A 6,841-nucleotide genomic window follows, 5' to 3' on the forward strand; every position below is an offset into this window, starting at 1 on the left:
GATCGCACCAAAATTATTCCTCACAAGGATATATGACCAATTTGTTCCAACGGAACTGTCCATCTCAGGACGGTATCGTATCAAACACTTTCTGGGTATCAATCTCATTGATCTTGATTGCAAAGAGGGGTTGTCAGAGATCGTCTAGTTTGCGCTATGAGCATTGTGCGATCCAATATAATACCTCATCCAGGAATACATGGGACTCGTCTCACCTAGACTTTCCCTCAAGACTTTGCTGAAAAATCACCGCCACCAACTCCGTCCATCTCAACTACTTCACTTTTGACCATGGATATGCACCCTAACCGAAATTAGCAAATTATATATTTTAATCTATCTTTTCTAGTGATTTGCCGATCCTGAGACATCTCCGATCGGGAATGCTTCTAGTGGGTCCCGATCTTAACATATAAACAAAAAGAGAATAATTTCGGTACCACTACGAACCATCGTTGAATTATCTTGGACGATTCTCATGACAAGCCTCTTACGGTCAAACGATCTCGCTGCATGGGCACAACATAATAATTCTCAGCACCACTGTGAACCATCGCTAAATTATCCTGGACGACTCCTTTAGCCAACCCTCTTACGGTCAAACAATCTCGCTGCGTGGGCATAATATCACACCCTAGGGCCTCGCCTTTAACAAAGCAATTCCTTACTTTTATTACTTTCAAGAATTTCATATAGTTATTTACCTTTACAACTTCTAGATGACAAACATGCCATTAGTCTCTCGTATATATGAGAGTTATCGTTCAGACGACTTAAAAAAAAGTCATGTATGAATGGAGCCCTCTCGCTCAAGCGAGAGCTATCTCGCTCAAGCGAGGGCACATCCGTTTTTGAGGCATTTTTGGCTTAAGCGAGACCTGTCTCGCTTAAGCGAGAAACCAATCAGTTTTCTTGGTGCCTATATTAGCTCAAGAGAGAGTTGTCTCGTCCCAAGCTAAAACACTCATTTTCTGTAGAAACTTCTCGCTCATGCGAGAGGTGTCTCGCTCTAGCGAGAAGAGCCTGAATATCATTTTAATTACTTTTCTCAAGGAAAATATTTCTCATTTATATCACATGCTTTTAAACCTTGAATTTAACAATTATCACATACATATCATTCCCATAATAATCATTCAAACATTATAATTCAAGAGTAAACATAGTATTTGCATATACAAACATAACATAAATCGGTATAAGATATATTGCTGTACTTAATCCATACAAAAAGGCAATTGATTAAGTACAAGCTTTCTTAATACCCAAGGCAACTCCAAACTTCTGTGGGAGTTTGCAGTTTTGAGGGCAAACACGATTGTAGCTAGTTCCAGATTGTGTGTTGGGTAGTTCTGCTCATGTGTCTTTAACTGCCTTGACGCATAAGCCACTACTATCCTTTGTTGCATCAACATACAACCTAATCCTTTCCTCGATGCGTCACAATATATTTTGTAGTTTTGTTTGGGATCTGGAAAGACTAATACACGCGTTGTGGTCAACCTCTCCTTCAACTCTTGAAAACTTGATTCGCACTTCATCCTCTAGACAAAGGGTTTGTCCTTCCTCGTTAGTGTAGTTAGCGGCAAGGCTAACTTTGAAAATCCTTCAATGAATTTCCTATAGTTTCCACTTCGTCGACCGAGAAAGCTTCTGATCTCCGTCACCGACTTTGGAGAATTCCATTCCATTACCGTCTCCACTGTCACAGGATCCACGGAAATTCCTCCTTTTGAGATTACATGACCGAGAAAATTTACCGACTCTAGCTAAAACTCACACTTTGAAAGTTTGGCATAGAGTTGATTGTCCTTCAAAATCTGCAATACCACTCGCAGATGTTCGGAATGATCGTCTTGATTCTTTGAATAAATCAGGATATCATCGATAAACACGACTACAAACATGTCGAGGTATGGATGAAAAATCAGGTTCATGTAATCCATGAATACTGCAAGGGCGTTGGTCACACCAAATGGCATTACGAGGTATTTGTAATGGCCATAACGCATCCGAAAAGCTTTTTTCGGAATGTCTTCCGACTTTACGTGTATTTGATGATACCCCGATCAAAGGTCGATCTTTGAAAATACTGTAGCTCCTCTCAGCTTGTCCATCAAGTCATCAATCCTTGGCAATGGGTACTTGTTCTTAATGGTCGCCTTGTTCAGTTGTCGGTAGTCGGTACACAACCTTATACTACCGTCCTTCTTCTTTACAAACAGAACTAGAGCACCCCACGGAGAAACACTCGATCTGACGAACTGTTACTGCAGCAGATCCTCCAATTGTTTCTTTAACTCTAACGGTGACATCCTATAGGGAGCTATAGAAATCGGTCCAAATCCAGGAACCAAATCATTAGCGAACTTTATCTCCCTTACTGAGGGTAAACAAGGAATATCGTCCGTAAAGACTTCAGAGAAGTCCCGAACTGCTAGTATACTTTGAATTTCTCCTCCTTCTTTCTTCTCCAGCGAAGCTAACATCATGAACACTTAGGCTGCCTCCTTCAATAACTTCTCCATTTGATTGGCAGTTGTGCTTTTGGTTTCATAACGAGGTTCTATTGGGTCTTTAGGATTGCTAAAGACTACCGTTTTGTTAAAACAGTTCATGAGAATGTGGTTATTAGATAGCCAGTCCATTCCTAAGATGATATCTAATTGGGATAAGGGTAGATATATCAGGTCTACTAGGAAAGTTCTGTTATGTAATACTATGGGGCATTGTGAACATACATTTGAGACTATGACATGTTCGTTTGTGGGTGTTGACACGAGTGGGTCGCACACGAATCGAAAAGTACAGATAAGGAAATCTCATTAACAAGACATGTACCTTGAATGAGATCATCATCCTCCTTGATCTCAGCTCTATTCATGGTGAATACCCTTCCTTTAGGTATGGCTGTCCGAACAACATTAACTCCTTCCTTCTTCAGCTTAGGGCACACCGGCTTGATGTGTCCCAGTTGGTTGTAGTGATAGCAAATAGGGTAGTTGTTACCGAAATTCTTTCCCTTGCACTTCGAGAATCAAGGTGGTGAGTTGTTGCTGGAGTTCCCAGCTTGAAAACCTTAGTTGTTGTTGTTGTTGCTGTTTGATCGGAATAATTTGTGTTGATTTCCAGATGGAAATCCATATGGTTTCTTCTTGTGGTGGAAAGGCTTTCCCCTTCCACGATTCTAACCCAAGTTCCTCTAGGCCCCGTAGGAATTACCGTAAGGAATAGCATTCTTGAGTGCGGCATTCCTTGCCTTCACACTCTCCTTGTAGATGCTGCAATGGTTGACCAGATTTGGAAAATCTGGTATTTGTTGGTGAGCAAACATCACCTTCAAGTCGTGCCTCAATCCTTCTTCAAACTTGGCACACTTGGACCTTTCATTACCCACTTGATTGTAATGTCGGGTATACGTTGCCAAATCCTCAAACACAACAACATACTCCCCAACTGACATGTTCCCGTGCTGCAGATGTAGGAATTCCATCTCTTTCTTAGTCTTCATGTCTACCGGAAAGTATTTCTGTAGAAACATAATCGTCTAAACCCCTGTACAGTGCAGGTCCTTGGGATTGTTGTGACTGTTGTTGTTGTTGTTGATTCAGTTGATGCAAGTTAGCATTCACACTCTGAATCGCCACCGTCATTGCAACCATGAAGTCCAAGTTTGCAGTTCCACGTCCAGCTATTTGAAATCTGAGTACATCAGATTTGAATGAATTAATCCTCTAATCGTAAGTTCATAACATTTACATCTTCAAACGAAGATCATAAACAATCAAACAATCACACATAGTCACACAAGAAAGCATGTAAGGTCATGCTCAAGCCGGATAGGATTGAACCGCTCTGATACCACTTTATGTAATGCCCTAAAAATCATTTCATATTTAATATATTTAATATCTTAGAAAAATGGGTAAATTTTTCTTTCCCTTTTTTTTCTTTTATGTAACCTATAACTTACAAATCATTTTCACTTTTACCTTATTCCATTTTCAAGACGTCACATTGCAAGGAAATAAAATTCTTAATACATTGAAGATAATTAAATGAACACAATACCTTTTTGAATACTTCTCATTCATAAAATTCTTGAATAAATACATATTTGTTTATAGGGCGAAATCTAATCATCGCCGCAAATAAATAAAAACTGAAAATACAAAGAAAATAATGTTAGAGTATTGGCATTATAAAAAGTACCTCACACAGGTTCCTATCACACCAAAACAAAAGAGAGACCTCCTAAACCGGAGGTGCACTGGAAGCCTCGCTAGGGTCTTCCTCCACCTCCAATTCAGAAGAGATCTCAATGACCTCAACTGAATCTTCTATGCAGATAAGCTCTACACAGTCGTTGTTGTCATCCTTCTCCTCCACTTCACCCGCTCCCCAATCCATCGAGGGGTCTGCGGTGTACCCTCTTTGCATGGTCCCTTCTGTCTTTCTTGGCGCCAATCCTGATGATGAGAATCATGTTTGGGGCAAGGTCTTAACAACTTCTGGTATGTCTCGAACCTCGGCGATACAGAAAGTCCAGCGGTTGTAGGTCTTAAGTCGGGCAAAGTGAATGATGCCTCCCGAATTGTGTAGTAAGGTGGAAGGTACAGAACTGAGCCATTGCTTACCCAATTCAGCTCCAGGTCACAAGGACCTGTGTAAGTGCGTTGATTACCCTCAACACTCCATGTCCCCTCTTGGGACATAGTAAAGCGATAACCTTAGATTAATGCTGATGGGTCCAACTAAACATGCATACAAATACACCAGAAGAAAATAGAGGGAGTAAAACATCTATGAAAAACTTGTCATCAATGTCGTATAATACACGAAGACAACAAACGAGTAAAGATATATCATGTGATCATACAAGCATATAATAATGATGAATGAAGTTTAAAACTCAGGAATTTAGAATCAATATCGAAGAATATCATGTATGCAATGCGATGCATGAGTCTACCATCCTTACTCCTTTATCCTTCAAATAACTATTTGGAAATAACCGAGAGTACAGTTTCCATAACAAGCCGATTTGATTGCACCAATATTATTCCTCGCAAGGATATATGACCACTTTTTGGGCATCCCTCTTATCGATCCTAATTGTTAAGAGGGGTTGTCAAAGATCGTCTAGTTGGCACTATGAGCACTGCCCGGTCCAACATAATACCTCATCCAGGAATACATGGGACTCGTCTTACCTAGACTCTCCCTCAAGACTTTGCTGACGAATCACCGCCATCCACGCCGTCCCTCTCAACATCTCGGGGCTCATTCATCTCCTGTACATTTCCTTTCCACTACTACATTTTTTACCATGGATATGCACCCTAACCGCAATTAGCAAATTATGTCTTTTAATCCATCTTTTCTAGCGATCTGCCCATCCTAAGACATCTCCCATCGGGAATGCTTCTAGTGGGTCCCGATCTTAACATATAAACAAAGCGAGAATAGAACCAGAACCACTATGAACCCTCGTTGAATTATCCTGGACGACTCTCACACCAAGCCTCTTACAGTCAGACGATCTCGCTGCATGGGCACAACATAATACTTCTCAACACCACTACGAATCATCGCTGAATCTCGCTGCATGGGCATAATATCACACCCTCGGGCCTCACCTTTAAAAAAACAATTCCTTACTTTTATTACTTTCAAGAATTTCATATAGTTATTTACCTTTACAACTTCTTGATGGAAAACATGCCATTAAGCTCTCGTATATATGATAGTTATCATTCAGACGACTTAAAAAGAAGTCATGTCTGTATGGAGCCCTCTCGCTCAAGCGAGAGCTGTCTTGCTCAAGTGAGGGCACATCCATTTTTGAGGCATTTGTGGCTTAAGCGAGAGCTGTCTCGCTTAAGTGAGAAAAAAATCAGTTCTCTTGGTGCCTATTTTAGCTCAAGATAGATGTCTCGCCCCGAGCTAAAACACTTTTTTTCTCTAGACACATCTTGCTCCAGTGAGAAGAGCCTGAATATCATTGTAATTACTTTTCTCAAGGAAAATATTTCTCATTTATATCATATGTTTTTAAACCTTGAATTTAACAATTATCACATACATATCATTTGGTATTTTCATATATAAACATAACATAAATCGGTATAAGAAATATTGCTATACTTAATCTAAACAAAAATGCAATTGATTAAGTACAAGCTTTCTTATTACCCAAGGCAACTCCAAATTTGTGAGGGAGTTTGGAGGTCCTGATGCATATTCGGACACCACTATGTCACAATGTTTTCTCCTCACCTGAGTGTGTCGGGTTGCTAGGTTCTCTCTTTGCAGGTGTGCTTACTTGATTTGATCTCCCCTCGAACTCTTCATTACGACAAAATAACGTTAATTAGTTAAATGACGATAATTATTATACTTACGCAATAAATGTTTACATCATTTTACTAAGATTCAACATTTTTAAATTTCATAATAAGTGTTAATTTCATAGTTAGGAAAATAAATCCTAAAGTAAGACTTTCTACTACTTTAATATCCAAAACTTCATAACACTTTAAGTTTATGGTGTCCAGACTTTAATAAATCACCTTTTATCCCAAATCATTATTTTAACTTGAAAATCAAAGAGTAAAATATGCTAAACCACTTTTAAAACATAATATTTTCTAAAAATGAAACATTTTCAACAACAACTCATCAACATTATAAACTTTCAAGAATAAAATACAAACTTTTTCCTAAACACATTAAAGGTTCCTTTGATGTTAAAATCATCACCTTTAAACATATTCAAATACTAAAAATAATTTCTAATATTTCAAAACAAATAACTCATCTAACATTGTCCAAAGATATA

This window comes from Lupinus angustifolius, unplaced genomic scaffold, assembly GCF_001865875.1.
Source record: "Lupinus angustifolius cultivar Tanjil unplaced genomic scaffold, LupAngTanjil_v1.0 Scaffold_441, whole genome shotgun sequence".
In the NCBI taxonomy this organism is placed as follows: domain Eukaryota; kingdom Viridiplantae; phylum Streptophyta; class Magnoliopsida; order Fabales; family Fabaceae; genus Lupinus; species Lupinus angustifolius.